At 36.4% G+C, this 20302-nt stretch overlaps 1 long non-coding RNA gene and 1 other non-coding gene across 2 annotated transcripts; one reads left to right on the top strand and one right to left on the bottom strand.

Annotated features, from left to right (window-relative positions):
• Positions 1-2275: 2275 nt before the first annotated feature.
• Trnae-cuc lies at positions 2276-2347 on the bottom strand. The gene has a single exon. It is a non-coding gene; the product is annotated as a tRNA-Glu (tRNA).
• A 10207-nt stretch (positions 2348-12554) lies between these two features.
• LOC123870096 lies at positions 12555-19092 on the top strand. Its single transcript, XR_006797004.1, has 3 exons — positions 12555-12642; positions 15072-15073; positions 19082-19092. It is a non-coding gene; the product is annotated as an uncharacterized LOC123870096 (long non-coding RNA).
• Positions 19093-20302: the final 1210 nt, after the last annotated feature.

Below are 20302 nucleotides of genomic sequence, written 5' to 3'. Positions count from 1 at the left end.
AAGTTAGATTAGCACACATCACATTAATATTATAAAGGTGAAAGTTTGAATGTGTGTGTGTGTATGTTTGTTACTCTTTCACGAAAAAACTACCGGACAGTTAAAAAAACGATCGTTTTATTTCCATATGAAACAGGATCTTTAGCAGGAAACCGTGGCATTAGCATAATGCATTCAGTTGTCTAACAAAATTTAAGACGCCCGCCGTTCGAATATTTTATGGTCGAAATCTTTTCGGCGCCGGAACCGATAGTAAAAAACCAGCCAAGTGCGAGTCAGACTCGCGCACTGAGGGTTCCGTACTTGGGTATTTTTTCCAACATTTTGCACGATAAATCAAAAACTATTATACATAAAAATAAATAAAAATCTGTTTTAGGATGTATAGGTAAAGCTCTTTCATATGATACCCCACTTGCTATAGTTATCTTATTTTGAAAATTGAAACACATTTTAATTTTTTTTAAATGATGTAACCACAAATTCGCGGTTTTCAGATTTATTCCCGTACTTGTGCTATAAGACCTACCTACTTACCAAATTTCATGAATCTAGGTCAACGGGAAGTACCCTATAGGTTTCTTGACAGACAGACAGACGGACGGACGGACCGGACGGACGGACGCACGGACGGACGGACGGACGGACGGATGGGCAGACGGATGGGCGGACGGACGGCCAGACAGACAGACAGTCAACAAAGTGATCCTATAAGGGTTACTTTTCCTTTTTGAAGTACGGAACCCTAGAAACTCTTGTAAGTAAATGCGGTCGTCTCAAGTGTTATTGAATCGAACGACCATATGGACAATGCTGCGTCCTGTTTAGATAAGTCAAATCTTTCCGAGGGATTAAATTTTTGCGCTTCCAAATTGAACTGAGTCATACGAACTTCCTTACCACATCCATACGACCAGAAACTAACATGTCCAGAATGTGTTGCAATTTGCACTTCAACTAGAGCTCTGCTTATTGTGTCTCAAAAACCTTTCCATAAGTCCTAACAACAACTGTACAATGTTTCAACTCAATCGGATCAACGGTGCGTGAATGCATTGGTAACGAACAGAATATAGAGACAAACAGACAAACTTTTATAGTATATTATGTTTGAGATTGTAATTATAAAAGCTTACATTGATCTCACTAATTTATGTTGGAAAACTATAGTTCATTTTATTAGAAAGAAATTTAAATGATTGTATTGACTTACAAAAGGACCTAGATTCACTCTGTCGTTATTGCTCCCAAAACTCACTATTTTTGAACATAAAAAAGTGCAATCTTATAACTTTCACAAGAAAACGTAAACCTATCAACTATGATTATAAACTAAAAGATGAAATCTTAACCAGGGTGTCCTCGGTGAAGGATCTTGGCGTTTTATTAGATAAAAAGTTGCTTTTCGATGAACACGTCAGCCACATATCTAGTAAAGCTTATAGGATGCTGGGATTTGTCCTAAGAATTTCCAAAGAGTTTAAATTGCCGTCTACACTTGTACTACTCTATAACTCGTTTGTTAGGTCTATTCTGGAGTATGCTTCCACGGTATGGAGTCCTCAGTATAAGGTACATAAAGAAAAAATTGAAAGAGTCCACAATCGGTTTCTAAAACGACTTTCATATTACATATCTCAAAATAGTAACAGTAATGACATTCCCCCTTTGCCAGTTTCACCCGATGGCAGACGTATTCAAAGAGATCAAACCCTTTTATATAAGCTCCTGAACAACGGCGTTGACTCTCCATACTTAATCTCTAAAATATCCTTAAGATGTCCACGGATTAACTCTAGGCATCGGAAATTGTTTTGCATAGCACCAAGTAAGACAAAACATGCTACCAACACATTTATCAGAAGAAGTTGCAACCAGTTCAATCAGCAATTTTCAAAATACGACATTTTTCATCTCTCTCTTCAGAAATATAAATCTGCAATTAGGGACATTATATCCAAAACTGACTAGCTTCACTAGTCAGTTTTTTTTTCGTTTTTGTTTTTACTTTATTATTTATGATATCCACCTATTTTCTGTTCTTTTTCTATGTACCTTCTTTTCCCGACTATTGTGTGTTTAATTCTGTGTTAACTTTTCTTTGGAGACTGTTTTGGTGTGTGTGCTTTGTATCTGTTTTGTTTATTGTTTACTGTTAATACTGTGTGTCTCCAAAAAAATAAAAAAATAAAAAATAAAATAAAATAAAAAGTGAATAAAGTAAAAGTAAAAAAAGTATTTGACTTTTTGTTTCGTAAAAATAAAAAAAAATGTTTTCCGGTACCGGGAATCGAACCCGAGCCTCCTGGGTGAGAGCCAGGTATCCTAGCCACTAGACCATACCGGACTTGATAGCAGTTCTGAAATTATTGTACATTTTTATTACGAGAAGTTAAAAACTTGGCTCTGACCCAAAACAATTTTATAGCGGAAAAATATAAAACTTTAGTAGCCGTACTTTTAAAAAACAAAATAACGAGTTAAAATAATATTTAATATAAGTGAGTTTTATTTGAAATAAAATAATATATTGTCAATAACTATTGTCATGTGTTTTATGTAGTTTATTATAAAATTAAAATTAGCAATAAGTAATTATAATTAAATATTAATTCATTCATTTAAGGGATCCGCGTGGAAATTTTAAGTAAGCCTTAATATACCTACTTAAATTAAACTTAAAATATCTATTACTAGCTGATGCCCGGGACTCCGTTCGCGTGGATATAGGTTTTTCAAAATCCCATGGGAACTCCTTGATTTTCTGGGATAAAAGGTGGTAGCCTTTGTATCCATGGTGTAATTTCCATTCTAATTTCAGCAAAATCCATCCAGTAGTTTTTGCGTGAAAGAGTAACAAACATACACACGTACATAGACTCAAACTTTCGCCTTTATAATATTAGTGTGAAGAGTGTTTTAAGGACAATTAACTCACTTTGGTCACTACTCATTTAACGCTATCGTTATTTGGTATGAGCGACTCATTGTGCTGGGTACATGCGACCACCCACTTAGCTCAGCCTCTTTGAGAAGTATTGTGAGATCATTGAAGGTAAGAAGGGAGACGCGATTAGATTACGTGCAATGAATGCCAATTATTACGTACAATAAACTGTTAAATAGACTATTATCCATTCACTCCAGTGTGGGTTTTGTGTAACTAATACTTACATGTAGGAGTTATGCGTTTATGTTTAATCTATGTATGGTTATTATAAGATAATGGGCCAGCAACTTAAGTTGAAATCTGTAGATCGTACTTTGACTTTGATTAGAGTTAAGTTTCAGTTAAAACGAGACAGATTTATGCCAGCGGTATAACGCTGTCTCGTTTTAACGGTGACTTAAATCTGCATGAGCAGTCAAGTGCGCTCTATGGATCTTCGCCTTAGTTCTCCAAAAAACGAAGTGTTTCAACTGTCAACTTCACCTGCTTATTACACGACCACCCAAACAAAAGGTGTTAAAATGTTTTCGGGTTCATATTATATGTATGTAAGTTGCTTTATTCCAACAATAACTTATAAATGTCGGAACAGGAATCAGGATGTATGGGGTATATCGTTAGTTCCGTGACATGATCCCGCGTGACACTGGCTATAATTAAAAAAGAAATATATAGCTCAGTAGTTTTTAATCTTTTAAATTATTATTACTTACAGCTTTTTAGCGAACCAGGATTTTTTTAAATGGCTTCATTTGATGGTGGGAGGCTTGAGCACGCTCCAGCAAAGACGTGCCGCCAAGCGATTTTACGTTCCGATACGTTGTTAGTGCTACGAGTACGTAAAAACAATAGGGGTATGGGCAGATAAAAACTGCCGTACCCCTTATTACCCCACTTCCATAGACTACTTAATTTTTCTCCAAGTAGGATCGCAATCAACGGCTAACTTTCCACCGAATAAAAAAACGAAAGCTTTTAATAATGTTCAAAGATATGAATCTTAAACACAACACAAAAGTACTTAATCGTAATAGCAATAGTCATTAGTAAGTAAATCTATTTATGAAAAGCTTAACTGAAGGTTCGAAAACTGTAAAGCTGGGCATACACTTTACGGTTATTAATCTAGTTAGATCGGAGCACGAATACAAGTGTGAATTAAGTATTGTAAGAATTATCTCAAAATCCACACAAAACGTAACACAGATGTGGCATCAATTTTTACGTTCATCGCATTCACGAAACATGCAATATAATGTTATTGTACTAGAATATAGATGATACCCGCAACTTTTCCGCGTGGTTAAGAACCCCGTGGGAACTTTTTGCTTTTCGGGGATAAAAAGTTACCTATGCAAATTTTCGAAACGCAAACTACCTCTGTAACAAATTTCAAACAAATATATTAAACAGGTGAGCATTTAAGAATCCCGTGGGAACTCTTTGATTTTCGGAATAATAAGTAACCTATGTCAGTCCCCGGAACATTTTAAGCTAAATCTGTACCTTTCATCAAAATCGGTTAAACTGTTGGGCCGTGAAAAGCTAGCAGACAGACAGACAGACATACTTTCGCATTTATAATATTAATATGGATGACAACTTAAAGACAGTGACTTGAATGTAAAGTATAAATCAAAGATAAACAGCTGAGCCGAAATGAGAAGCACTGTTCTGCGATAGACCGTAACGTGTAAGTCCTGCTTAAAATATTCATAACAACACATAAGTCAATGGAGCCATTAAAGCTGTTTTATTTATAAAATCGTATCATTTTTATAGATGCCCATAAAACTTAATTCCATCACCGCCAAAAGAAAAGGATCGCTTACCATTCCAAAGAATGTTACGACATTTATTAGCTATAATGAATTACTTATAGGATGATAAATAAACATCTGTCTGTATGTTACTTAAGACTAAGAAACCAGACGTCACGTCAATCAATTGAGGATCCCTCTTACATTAAACATATGCTGCAGGCGTGAATAACCACATTATGGGAGCCACTACGATTGTTGTACGATTCTTTCTAACCGTGAGTTTTCTCCAAAAAAAAAAAAAACCCAAGGGCGAGTCCAACTCAAATACGAAGGGCTCATTGTACAAAAAACTCAAACCAGTTTAAATTTGCAAGTTAATGACCGACAACGCTATCTTGATGTGATTTAGTAAACCAAATCTTTCCCTCTGTGTGAAGAAAACCCAAAAAGAGGTGTGTTTTAAGTTTGACGTGTGTATCTGTGTATCTGTCTGTGGCATCGTTGCTCCTAAACTAATGAACCGATTTTAATTTAGTTTTTTTTTATTTGAAAGCTGGCTTGATCGAGAGTGTTCTTAGCTTTACTAATCCAAGAAAATCGGTTCAGCCGTTTGAAAGTTATCAGCTCTTTTCTAGTTACTGTATGTACCTTCACTTGTCGGGGGGTGTTATAAGTTTTTAATTTACACTTGCAATATTGTAATTCTTTATGAAAGAGTAACTGCCAAAACTCTTCACAGCTTTTCTCATTAGAATCTCCATTCCGAACCGGTGGTACCTACAAACAGACGTAGAGATACTAGTTGTCCTATGAAATAAATAAATTTAAATTTTTTTTGTTTGTATTATATTAGGTAGGTGTTTATATCAAAAAATATTAACAGCAAGAAATTATTATAAATACTGACATCTGTTCCGAGGCGTGAAAACCATGAGACTTGAACAACTATTAGGGGCCACAAGATTAGGTATTAGTATCGCAACCTATTTATCAAAGTCGAATTAGTAGATGACATTGAGGCGTAAAACATATGGCCTATTAGTTTGCGGTTTGCTATAGTTGACTGAAACGCGATCATTATATCCAAATTAGGTGCTAAGTAAATTATATGATTTGGATAAAGGAAGTAGATTTTCTGTTTGTCATTTGTCACCTGTCGTAAGATTTTATTGTATTGAAAGTCACAAACGTAGAAGTTGAAAAGTTTTTGGTGGTCGACGAATTGTATTAATGTTTACACTGCACCCATATTGTCTCCTATCACGTAGCACGTAGATTATGACATTTTTAACCCCCGACCCAAAAAGAGGGGTGTTATAAGTTTGACGTGTGTCTGTGGCATCGTTGCTCCTAAACTAATGAACCGATTTTAATTTAGTTTTTTTTTTTGTTTGAAAGGTGGCTTGATCGAGAGTGTTCTTTGCTTATAATACAAATAAAACGGTTCAGCTGTTTGAAAGTTATCAGCTCTTTTCTAGTTACTGTAACCTTTTTGTCGGGGGTGTTATAAATTTTTAATTTACACTTGTTTAAATTAATGTAATGGAGATCGACTTCGTTTAGGGTTCCGTACCCAAAGGATAAAAACGGAACCCTAATAATGTCCCTGTACTGTCTGTCTGTCTGTCTCCGCGTGTCACAGGCCCCAGTTGTTGACGAGGCGTCCGTGGTCGATTCAGGGCATGGACAGTTTGGGAATCTATAATTTCTAAATTCTCTGTCTCTTGTCTCTGGTAAGGTCTGGTGAGAGGCTTCAGCCGTGGCTAGTAACCGCTCTATCAGAAGAAAAGTACCGCCAAACGATTTTATTTCAGTATGAAGCCGATTGGAGGTACGGGTTTAATTAAACTAGTTTTTAAAGTTAGATCGGTCCTTTCTAAAACTGTACCGTCACTTACCACCAGGTGAGACAGCAACTAAATTGTCATGGAATAATAAAAATTGGGGCAGAGCCTTCTGGAGTAAAGACTGCGTACCGGTAAGCACAGGTTGGGACCTCTAGCTTACTGGACTGACGATCTTCAAAATGGCGGAAGACCGTGTTTGGAAGCCCACTCTTCCAAAGGTTTATATCCAGCTGTGCCACTTAACTACGGGCTCATTAATGGATCATCACCAATATCATCATCAATCTTCCTCATCCAGCCACTTGCCACCAGCCGCCAGATAGATGGGTGGATGGAATAAAACATTCTGCGACCGATTCACAATAACTTTTACTACCTCGGTGACTTTATGATATCATAAAGTTTGCATTATAATGTTGGGTTCTCAAAAAAATCTCCGTTTTCACATCAATGATTTATTTAAAAACCAAAAACGAATTTATGCCTCTTCGGGGAGCTACGGTGTACATTACACGGTATCCTACTTGATTTATTGAACTGGTATCTCGACGCGAATTGGAAATAATAAAAAATCTGCCTGACCTGATTGCGCAATACCTAGTTACATAACGAATAAATAGGAATTTAAATAAAAATCCTTTTCAAAAACCGGCCAAGTGCGAGTTGGATTCGCACACGAAGGGTACGTCTGATATTACTATTTAATAAATCAAACCAAATCAAATAAATCAAATCTGCTTTATGTGCTTTACTGCAAGTTAATGATGTAAACCGTCATCTACATATCAATTAAGTAAACTAATTATTTTGTCGTGAACATAATTATTTTAATTTTTTTGGTGATATAAACACAATTATAATATTTTATTGCTTAAAACGCGAAACTGGACCTTAGGTGTAGTACATAAATTTTGAAAACGCACTCGCAGTATTTGTTCTGTGTATCACCTGTCATGCCTAAGGTACCTACGGGGGACTTAACTCTTACTTTTGACATGGTAGTTGACAAAGAGCAAATATAGCAAGTGCGTTCTCAAAATATATGCACTATACGTGTAATATGTTTCTAGCGTGCGGTCTAGCCTGTAATGTGGGTGGCGGCGCTAAGGGCCCTAAGCGCGATACAGGACTGCAGGTTGGTCCTTATTAGGGCATGCAGATTATCCTCTCAAGATTTGAGCCTTTACTAGCAGTTGAACATTAATAAAATTATAGTAGGTAGGCATGAATTTGTTTATTACTAGCCTAGCCGATGCCTGTGACTTTATCCACGTGGATTTAGGTTTAAATAAATCCCGTGGGAACTCTTTTACTTTCCCAGATAAAATGTAGCCTATACCACTCTCCAGGTCATTATCTATATCCATGGAAAAAATTACGTCGTACGTAAATTATTAAATTACGTAATTACGTGGACGGACAGACAGACAGACAGTCAACAAAGTGATCCTATATCCTATAAGGGTTCCGTTTTCCTTTTGAGAAAACGGAACAGAACGCTAAAAATTCTTATTTCTATAGAAATGGCGATAGAAAGAGTTTATTAAAACGAACTTTTTTTATATACTTTTGAATCATCAATTAGTAGGTAGTACTGTTCCGAAATGCCTTTCAGTTAATAAATACTTAGGTTTAATAATTCCTAACATTTAACATTAAATAGATAGGACTTAATATCTTAAGAGAAATCTGCATGTCCTAATATGGAGCGAGCTTGCAGGCTGCAGCTCTCTATCCCGCATGCATAGTTGTAGAGCAGGATCCCAGGACCACCAGACGTTACTTATTTCCTCAACAACCTTAATTTATGTCAGCCGCTTTAAAGTTCGCAAATATAACATATTTAATGATACTCAGGAAACTTACATAGGAATAAAAATCAGCACTCAAATGTTAAGAAAAGTGGGTTTTTCGTTTTACGTAACTTGCAACTAATACCTTTAATTTACAGTCGTCGGCACAAGCTAGCAGATATGCGCATGTTAAAGTATTTAATAACATTTCTTACATTTTGTTTATTAGACAAGTGTAAATTAAAAATTTATAACACCCCCGACAAGTGAAGGTTACAGTGACTAGAAAAGAGCTGATAACTTTTTTGAAAGTTATCAGCTCTTCTATCGGCTGAACCGATTTTCTTGGATTATAGCTAAGAACACTCTCGATTAAGCCACCTTTTAAACAAAAAAAAACAATTTAAATCGGTTTAGGATGTCACAGACAGATACACAAATACACACGTCAAACTTATAACACCCCTCTTTTTGGGTCGGGGGCTAAAAATAAGTAACGTCTAGCAGTCCTGGGATCTTGAACCATTGTAAAGGGGACTTAGTTTTGCCACCCACATTTCAATATCGACTGGACATGGCCAACATGACATTAAGTTAGTACTCACGCTTGCCTGTAGGTTTACTTTACTAACTTAGCCTTTGAAGACTGTAACGTTGTGTGAATACCTACTCGATAGGTACTAGAGTTCTTGGAAATGTTAATATTATTTTTATGTACAGATAGAAAAATAAGCAGTGTCCTTTGCGGCTTGCACTAGAAAACTTCAGTAAAGAACTTTTATATTATTTTTATTTAGTTTAAACTTTGACGAGCTTAGTGCAAGTTGCAAATAATCGAAAGTTTTAAAACTGGAACTGAAGTGAGTATAGCCGTAACAATTTATACTTTAAAACACCTGCCAAGTGCGAGTCGGACTCACACATGAAGGGTTTCGTAGCATCGTACAAAATTTTTTATTTTTTTTTGTGATGTAAATACAAAATACTCGTACTTGTGCTATAAGATGTACCTACCTGAAAATTTTATGATTCTAGTTCAACGGGAAGTACCCTATAGGTTTCTTGACATACACGACAGACAGACAGACAGACAACAAAGTGAAATTGTTATGGGCTCTTCTCAGACCTGGGAGCATTTGGAACTCTCGTATATTTAACTTGAAGTTTACGGAACTATTTATCACCACTATAATATCATCTTACAAATCTAACAATTCCGATCATTAAAAGGAGTACAATCGTATTTACCTACTTTGAATAAATGATTTAAACTCAAATCTGAAGTAATCTTATAAGGAATCCTTTTCCCTTAAAAATATGTAAATTGTAGTTTTACAGATAACAAAACATAATTCAAATGACTTTACTATCATGCACTACCGCTATCATATCAAAGGCGATACGTAATATCAGTGTTGCAGTTTTCAATTAAAGTTGAAAAGGGCCATCGTTTTATTGCAATATTTTTATCTCACAAGCTCGCCGCTTCTTGCAGCTACGCTGTAATGAAAATATGTTATCTATTGCACTTCTATCTAAAAGTATCTTTGTTTGTCGGCAAACCTAAATGGATGAGTTTTATTTTTAACTTTATTTATGTAGCTTTTTCACTGTAAACGTACATGCAATAAGATCATATTAAAACTTTATTTATGTAGCTTTTTCTAGCTTCTACTGTTACTGCGCATGCAATAAGATCATAATAATTTTATGATCTTTGGCAAAAAATTTACGAGTACGTTTTTTTTGAGTGGAATAAATAGCATTTGTGTGCATGGCTCGCGTGAAATTCGGGACACGTTTTAGCTCGGACTTTTTTGTAATTTTATTGATTTATTATTATTTATTGGATCCCTACCTACTATATACTATGAGTAGGTACGTAGGTATTTCTTAAATCTATCGATGTGGCAAATGTAAAGAAAAACCTTAAAAGAACACTGTCTTTACGAAACAATATGAACCCTTGGAAGTAGACTTTCTGAAGACAAATTCTTCAGAAAGTCATTATACACCTACATACATAGATTTTTTAAAAAACAAATCACTCCTCGAAGCAATACATATAAAAAACCTCGAAGAAATGGCTGTCTGAGTCCTAATGGATTAATGCTAAAAAATACATCACCGGCTTATCAAATGATGGGGGTCGTCTTTCAAATGAAATGTTCTATTCTAATGCCTTGGCATTGGGCATCTATCCCTTTCCCCAGCATACATTCTGAGCGGGTAGATAAAGATAGAAAATAATTTGAAGAAAAACATAATACGAGGTTAGACGCGCCTCGGTCCGTGTCACCTCGCAGGTAGATCAATAAAACCGGCCGTTTCATTAACTTCATGTCAGACAGCACTTATAAAGACATTAAAAGTCCAATTTGTGATCAAAGTAATTCGGATAGTTCAATAATTTTAGCCTTTTTTTATAAATTCCGATGAGGCTTCATACGATTTTGTTTCTATGAATTTTTAATCGTTCACTGCTCAATGAATGATCATGTCTTGTTTTACCAATACTTTATTTCTTACTAGATGGAAGTGGCGAGTTTAGGTTTTGTAAATTCCCATGGGAACTCTTTTATTTTCCGGGAGAAAAGTAGCCTATATATCCGTTTCCAAGAACACGCTATCTTTGTACAAAATATATGATGCCCGGGGAATTGGTCCCCGTCGATTCCAATTTTTTTAATCCTAAGGAAACTCTTTATTTTTTCGGACCTCTAACCTATGAGGCTACGCGTATGCCCGTCCCCAGACTGCAAGCTATTTCAGTATCAAAGCTCATAATCAATTAAAGTGATATTCCTTATAAAGCCAGCAGTTAGATAGGTTGACAAACTTTAGCCTTTGAAATATTAGTATGGATAGTGTAAAATAGCTGAGCTGTACAACTTGCCAATTATCAAGCTAATTTTAGTATACAAACTGAAACCTTAAGAAATAATGGAGAAATTAATGAATCAACTTTCAAAACATGACTACGAGTTGACCTTAGCCGTGAACCTCAAACAAAAGACAGCTCGATGTCTCAGGCATACGGATCATCTCAAGCTGAAAGCTCTTGAGTAACAAAGCATGTTTACTGTCTGAAAACAAAGACGCTAGTTCAAGGCTTAAATGAACGTGTACTTTTTGATACAATTTGGCAATTATCAAGCTAATTTTAACCCCCGACCCATAAAGAGGGGTGTTATAAGTTTGACGTGTGTATTTGTGTGTCTGAATATCTGTCTGTGGCATCGTAGCTCCTAAACTAATGAACCGATTTTAATTTAGTTTTTTTTGTTTGAAAGGTGACTTGATCGAGAGTGTTCTTAGCTATAATCCAAGAAAATTAGTTCAGTCGTTTGAAAGTTATCAGCTCTTTTCTAGTTACCGTAACCTTCACTTGTCGGGGGTGTTATAAATTTTTAATTTACACTTGTATTATATAATCTGAACTAAAATCGCAAGGAATAACAGAAGAAATGAATCAACGAATTTCAAATCGTGACATGTCGACCTTAGCCGTGAACCTCAAACAAAAGACAGCTCGATGTCTAAGCCATACGGATCATCTCAAGCTGAAAGCTCTTCAGTAACAAAGCGTGTTTATTGTCTGAAAACAAAGACGCTAGTGCCAGGCTTAGTGACAGCGTGTACTCTGTGATACAACTTGCCAATTATCAAGCTAACGTTGTTTAAGCACGCTAACGTTCGAGTCAATTTCGTGCCTTGAGAACTCCGGCTTCCCTATTATGCGAACGGTGCAGTCGTTTATCTCTGCAATGTACTGCTTCCTCCATTGCACGTTTTGTTTGATCATATTTATCGTGGCCCGCTCCAGGTCCCATTACTTAAGGAGCTTTATTCCATAGCATCTCATTAGGGCATGCATCCAGAGCGGTAAGTTCCCGGTATCTCAGTTGCATCGTAAGTAACTGATAACGTTTTGTAACACTATTGAATTGGATTTCTATGATATCTTTAATCTGGCTGTAAATCTGTCGGTAGCTTCTGATACTGGTGCGAGTATAAGGGAGCTAATCTATTCTGTTTTAATTAAAAATAACAGGGTCCAGCGATAAAATATGTCTTTAAGGTCTTCGCACATTACACTTAACGCCGACTCCACTTCGACTCGACTCACAGAAAAGTTCCTTACGGTAGTATCGTACACTTCTTTTTAAATAAAATGAAAAATCCACCATAAGGTAGGTATACGGTCAAAAGCTCATATTTCCATGCTTTACTGTGAGTCGAGTTGGAGTGGAGTCAGCGTCGAGTCTGAGTAATGTGTGAAGACCTTTGTATAATGCTATACTAATAAACAGTGTTTATTAAACGTTTTTTTAAATCTTAACTATTTGATGCGCTGTTTTAATAATATTTTTCATAGCTGAAACTAAATATTCTTTTAATAAAGAAGCCACGGAGTGAATTTCAAATCGGGATTTAAAAGAGTTCAGCAAGTATAAAGTGTGCTTTTAAAAGCACTAATCAGTCGATCCAGTTCGAGTAAGGGTTCACAGTAAAGACTTTTTGTCTGAAAACTTTCATCATCACTATCTTATAGTCATCGTAAAACAAGTGGTCCAAAGGTGAAGATTTTCGTAGATCATAGACTAAGGATAAATATAAGACACAAGCTTGGCTGAGATCAGTTTTTGAACAACGTACCTAATCATACGCTTTGTGTTCAGATTGGACTACTTGATTTGCGGGCACTAAACTACTTTAGGCTAGTCATTTTCCTGTAAATAGTTGACATTACAAAATAACTTTACATCTATCTACAAATCTTTATTAAACTCAATCCGAGAGGATTAGGTTCAAATCCTAACCCTTGGAATATTGTTCCCAACCCTTGAAATATGTCATACCTACTCACTTCAAGAGGTAAGCTTTATGCTAATGCCATGTTATAAAATATGGTGCATATTATTTAAAAAAAATTATAACATCCTTTTTATGTGGATCTGCGAATAAGGAAGATTATACGAGTACAACAATAATTAGGTAAATAGTTAATCTGATCCTGTCACAATTTTATTACCATTGTTCCTTCATTGTAACAATTTGAAATGTTAAGAAGCAACATTTTGACGTATGACATGTCGCTAGTTAGGCCAAGCCCTAACCCATCGAGCCACTCAGACTGCGAATGAGCATCTAGGTCGCAGTTTTCGCAACTTTTTTCAGTAATTAATACTGTATTGAACCGACTTCAACAAGTTTAAGTGGGCCTGAACCACAAGTCAAATATTGTTGATTTTATTCACAGTGTTACTTGTTAGTACTAAAGATAGATTGGTTAGCTATTAGTTAGTTTTTATAGTTTGTGACCGTCAGTCACAAAATACATTGGAATAAAACTACAAGCCTGAAACGATTTTCTTGGATTATAGCTAAGAACAGTCTCGATCGAGCCACCTTTCAAACAAAAAAAAAAAACTAAATTAAAATCGGTTCATTAGTTTAGGGGCTACGATGCCACAGACAGATACACAGATACACATGTCAAACTTATAACACCCCTCTTTTTGGTTCGGGGGTTAAAAAAGACGCCATTATTACATAAGTAGGCATACCTAGGTAGGTAGGTACCTACTACTGAAAAAAGTACACGTTTTGCATATAACTTATGTAATAATTGAAAAAGCTCTTGTGCCTATGAATAATTTAGTTGTACTTTATTGCCGTAGGCCAGAGGTAATCAACCTAAAAACAGGCATGAAATTACATATTCTTTTGCAAATATTTTTTTCCATCTGTTTGTAGGTATGTAAATGTTTGCGTAGGTAGCTGGTAACAAACTTATAACACAACTTTTGTTTTCTTTGTCTTTTCTTTCATGAATGTTAGTTAGGACGATAATATGACGATATAAATTTTATATAAAAATTAATGTTTGTTCATTGCCTATGCGGTCGCATGTTGTACAGTTGTTTTTTGCATATGAGGGAAGTGAAAATCACCTGGATTCTCCATTCTTCTTTCTGCCGGTTCACCAGCTTACAATCAAAGCCAAGTAGGCTCTGAGTGTTGAGGAAGCATTCCTCTCGATTACCAGCGAAAAATGTTTCGTGCCAAAGATTCTCAATCCATGCCCTAGGCAATCGCAGTAACTACCTATACAACAAGGCAGTTATTTATAACAGGGGACTTCGCCCGCAGGTTCAAAATAAAATTATCATTGAATAGCGACTATTACAATAATTCGGTTGCGGTCAATGCAATTATCCCGTTTTACTCACCCCCTGAAATCTCATTGGCGATGATTGCATCAATTGTCTGGAATGCGGGTGGCGACAGCTTGTTGATCTATTAATAATTTTGGGGATATTGTATTTTTTGGTTGGTGTATGAATGTTGGTGTACGTATTATAAGCTATCGATACGTACCCTTATCTTCACTTGTTTGATTTGGGTTCAGTAATGCAAATTACATTCCTAAGTAGTTGTTTTATAGCCTACCTACGAGTACATCAAGTTTTCTTACAATTCGGGACTAGACTTTGGTCTTATACCTACGTGCGTCCTTAGAATGGGGATGATGACTAATAGTACAATTATTAGCGACTTTTTATCAAAAGTCAAAACGCCTTAGTAAGTGAGCCTGTATGAAATACCTACACAAATGTGATAACGTTTAACATAAACGTGTAACTTAATTTGACGTACTTTTTTAGTTAAATCGACAATTTGAATTGGTTAGCAAACTTAAAACTAACAGCAGACGTGGATTTTACGAATTTTGGAAGACCCTCTAAGTATATTTTAATAGTTCGCAAGAAATAATTTATTTTTGACATAGTCCTCATCCCAATTAGATTTGGCTAGCACATTCAAGTCAGCAATTCCCTGCGACTCGTTTGATGTCCTGTGTAAACCTCTTAGAATCTGTCAACGCTGCGATAGCTAGTGTGAGGCCTCCCTGCCAACACTTTGGTACCCCAACGTCTACCTCGAAATGAACCTATAATATGCCCCACCCATTGCCACTTGACATAATAACCTTGTAGCGTTTGAAGTTCAATTCGACACAAAAATCAAGTAAATCTCAAGTATATTTACAACCCACGAAAATAAGATGTAATAAATCAGTAACATATTGTTCAAAGATAAAGAATGTTCTTATCTAGCGACAGTGTGCTTATAAATCAAATTGCTGTGAAAAAGGTTAACTTGGTTCGAATAAGATAAAACGGTTTTAGTGCGTTTTTATGTCGTCATTGCTATATATAAACATGTAACAGTTGTTACTTGTTATGGAATATTATCTTTAATAGTGATAGAGCATTGCAACGACCTTCTTAGGAGGTCTGCATCATAACTATGCACATAATATTATTAAGTAAGTAAATAAAAAATTTAAAAAAACTCAAAATTGTTTATGACAATAACTAAGTTGTCTTATAGACAACAAATCGTATTTAGAGTACTAGTTTTATCACTGTGGAACGGGGGTAACGGATTGTAATAACTATTACTTTCATTTTAATTGCATATAAAAGCTATAATAATAAAATTTTATACTCATATTAAATCGTTGGATCTTTTAATCTTTTAGGTACAAATTAAACTTACTTTAAAAGCACTCAAGGAGGATGTTAGCTAAGGAAATAAGAGGGGAACGCAGTACATTCGTTGTTGCTAGCCCCGAAATGTGGATACGTTATTGTCTCCAAAGATTTATACACAAACACACCGTAATCTTGTTTCCCGTGGGTGGAGACGCATTTGTTTAAAACACAGAGTTAGATCATAGAGCGGCAGACTTCGTTCAGCTCTTAAAAATACAATATGTATTTGCCATGTAAAACTTTCTTCATATGTATTCTTCTTTTCTCGCTAACAGAAGAGTACAAATTATAAGACACAGCTGGCAGTACAGGCGGATAGCTCGTAAGATGACTGTGCACATCTAATGAGGCTTATAGACACATCCCATAGTTTGACGTGAAAGCGGTAATACCGATCGCCATCGAATTGCTGTTACCCGTTAAGAAGTTCCACCCTCCGGCTCCGAAATTAAACATCAAATTTTCACTTTTACAAGAAACATACCTGAACAAGAATAAATCAAAAATTTATAACACCCCCAACAAGAGAAGGTTACAGTAACTAGAAAAGAGCTGATAACTTTCAAACGGCTGAACCGATTTTCTTGGATTACAGCGAAGAACACTCTCGATCAAGCCACCTTTCAAACAAAAAAAACTAAATTTAAATCAGTTCATTAGTTTAGGAGCTACGATGCCACAGACAGAGACACAGATTCACAGATACACACGACAAACTTATAACACCCCTTTTTTTGGGTCAGGGGTTAAAAACATAACAAACAATCTTTGTAAAAAACAGGAAGCCATTTTACTCGAACGTCGAATCGAAACACAAATCTAGACGCTCAAATTAAATCAACTTCGCGGGTGAGATGTAAAATCTCATCTCATACTGAGCACACAGGTCATTGCTGCTCTAGATACGACTCTCACGAACTCTCTGGTCCAGAACGTTAACAGAACAACTCACCCTTGTTGTATATTTTCGGTTAAAACATCCTTGATAAAGCCGGGTCATATTACTCGATAAGGGAAAATATGTTAATTTAGCCTCTACGAGAGCCGATATGACCTACTAAGTGATTGGGTTCCCGGTGAGCCGGCGTGTTTTGAATTTGAAGTCGTCCGCCAGCCTAAATATCAACCCAATGTTTACAAATTGCTAGATGGTGAGTAAACAAAAATTTACTCGAATCCGCCTCGAACGAAATGCTTGTTCTGGAGAGTTAATGTATTACTAGAAACTCAAAACTCAAACTCAACTCGACGACTTCCGTTGCGTAGTGGTAAGTGCTGTAGTCTTATTTGTGGGAGGTCCCGGGTTTTGGGTTCCGGTACGATGCCGTGTAGAAGTCAAAGGGGTTTAAAAAAAACTGCCATACCCCTTCCAGGTTAGCCGCTTCCATCTTAGACTGCATCATCACTTACTACAAGATGAGATTGCAGTCAACGGCTAACTTGTATCTGAATTTAGAGAAAAAACTCAAATCATTTATCTAGATAGGTAAGTCCGGTAAGTCCCAAGTTGAATTTTGTAAACTTAAAACTAAAGCTATGAGGGTTTTCAGCTTAGTTCTGAGCTAGAGGGGAAAAGGTACGAGGGTACGCGCCCAGTTCTGAGAAGAACTTTACATAACGGCAACTTCAAATCATATTTGTAAGAATACGAATCGATTTTATGAACGAGTGCACAAATACCCTTACTCGTACATCTTTGAAGTTATGAGGTGGAGGCGCTTTTTGACGCCAAAGTTTTCGTCTCTAGTAACAGGATATCTCTATTGCTTATTCGGATACCGTGCAAATAAAAATTTCTCCCTTCGATACGATCGGATCAAAACAGAATGAGGGATTATGAAGAAGAAAATATTCCTTTACTTATTAAAAGGCTCCTTTCATAATTAAGGCTCAAGGTGTTTGAAATTGAAACGGCAGCAGTAAAAAGTACAAAAAAGTAGGTCAGATTGTTCCTAAAATATATCCACTTAGGGATGCAAAATATTGCCGAAATGAACGCCTTTCCTCACAATATGGCGCCACTAAGATTTCCATCTTTTATGAAATATTACGGATTGCCGAGACGGTCGTTTGGAGGAATGTAATTTTAATTAAAAAATAAGCAAACGACAATTAATTCAGTTTTCAGCATTTTTTTATTGTAATAGCTTTTTAATGTTTACCCATAGTCTAGACTGTACAAATGTAGACAATGAATGACTGTACCTATACCTAGCTGTCTGTTGAATAAAACTAAACAGAATTTAATAGTATATCTACTAGGTACTAGACGCTATTGTAATAGTAGTCTGAGATACGTAATAGCCTAGTGGTTAAGACGTTCGCCTCCTATTCGCGAGGTTGGGGGTTCGATCCCGGGCACGGACCTCTAACTTTTCGGAGTTTTAAGCAATGACTGCTGAAGGAAAATATCGTGAGGAAACCTGCATACCTGAGAGTTCTCATGATGTTCTCAAAGGAGTGTGAAGTCCGCCAATCTGCGTATGGCTAACGTGGAGGAATATGACCTAAGCCCTTCTCATTCCGAGAAGAGGCCCGTGCTCAGTACTGGATCGGCGATGGGTTAATCATGATGACGATATAATAATTCCAAGGAGCTAAAATGGTGACTTTACATCGGAATGCGCATCGTGGGCAGACCCTCCACTAAGAGGACGGATGATATTAAACGAGTTGCAGAGAGTCCCTGGTTTCAGGAGACCGTGGCTTGTGGAAGTCCCTACAAGAAATCTATGTCCAGCTGTGGACATCTGTCGGATGTTAATAATGATGATGATGGATATAAAAAGTGCTGAATTATCTACCACCAGGTAAAATGCATAAAAAAAGGATTATCTGAACTGTGAGTGTTTATTAAATAAATGATTAAGTGCTTAATTAATATTTACAATTCATCCTGCGACGGGAAAACTGTTCAATAAATCTGCAAACTTCCAACAAAATTCTCGGACACTCGCTGACCAATACGTCACTAAACAGTTCATTCATCATCATCAATCCATTGCCGGCTCACACTACCACGCTGGCCAAATGCGGACAGGCAGATTTCTCAAACAGGCTATGTATATTGGGTGTAACTAGACCGCTTGCAAAAACTAAGCGTTATCATTATACTACCATAACACAATCTAATGCCAAAACCATTTGCCTTATCTTGTTTTAGTGATTTAATATTTCTCAAACCCGTAATGCATAGTGTGCAAAACTGAGGCCAATGCCCGACCTACGAAGTGGCATTGACTCCGACTGGCCTATTTATGCAAAGTTCGTTAACTTCTAGCGTCAGTCAGATGTTTTATTTGGACTATTGAACTTTTAGAAATACAAGATTTTTTAAAATTCTACGCGGGTTTTATTGTGGCACCTTATCAGTAATCATCAGTAGCTACTATCACGTGTCCTCATTTTTGCTAGCGTTCTGGTTATAACTTTTGTATACTGTTAAACCCGAGTAAACACGGGGTGGGCTGCTAGTATTCTTAATATAACACCCGATTGAAGCAGGACTCCCTTAAATCATACTACGATGACATCGATAAATTTCGATTCTAATTATTTTAAAACGGCACCCAAACGATAAAATAACACACCCAAGGGCGCTCTGAAATTGATAGGTCTTAAATCAATTAAATACGAAATTGACTTGTCAGAAGGTTCACGTTTTGTTTGAATTTCACGAAGCTATTACAATAAATATGTAGAGCATCGATAATTGTCTGCGTGTAATTAATTGGTGGTGTGATAGCCTAGCGGTTAGGACCTCCGCCTCCTGATCGGAGGTCGGAGGTTCAATCCCGGGCACGCACCTCTAACTTTTCGGAGCTATGTTCTCTATAATGTTATCGCTTTAGGTGATAAAATTGACTTCGAAGTCAAAACTTCGAACTACACTGAGAACGAGTTTTTTAAAGTTTGCGAAGAACAAAATTCGATAGCAAGTTCCTTCATACATCGACAGCCATTGGGACTAGAGTAAACTTTATAAGTATCGGTAGGTAGGTAGGCAATTTAGAGTACCGTTCCCGAAAGGTGCCAGCGGAACCCTTTTACTAAGCCTCCACTATCCGTCCATGTGTCTGTCAGCGGGCTACCCATAAGGGTAAGACTGCACTGCGAATTTTATCTGCCGAATTCTATGACATATGGAAATTGTATGGAGTTGCACGCTCTCGCGATAAAAATACGTTCGCATAACTTCTACAATTTCCATGTCACCGAATTCTGGAGAAAAAACCGCGCGGTGAGACTACAGGCTTATCCTAACTTTAAATATTTGGGAAAAATCGGATAGTCTTTAAGAAGTTGCCGATGGGCAAATTATTACATTGGGCACACGGTTATCTAATAATAATTTAATGTAAAAACTATTCTTAAAGAGCAACAT

This window comes from Maniola jurtina, chromosome 12 (genome assembly GCF_905333055.1).
Source record: "Maniola jurtina chromosome 12, ilManJurt1.1, whole genome shotgun sequence".
Lineage (NCBI taxonomy): Eukaryota > Metazoa > Arthropoda > Insecta > Lepidoptera > Nymphalidae > Maniola > Maniola jurtina.
The sequence above is the reverse complement of the archived record's forward strand: the minus strand, read 5'-3'. Positions and strand labels throughout refer to the sequence as shown.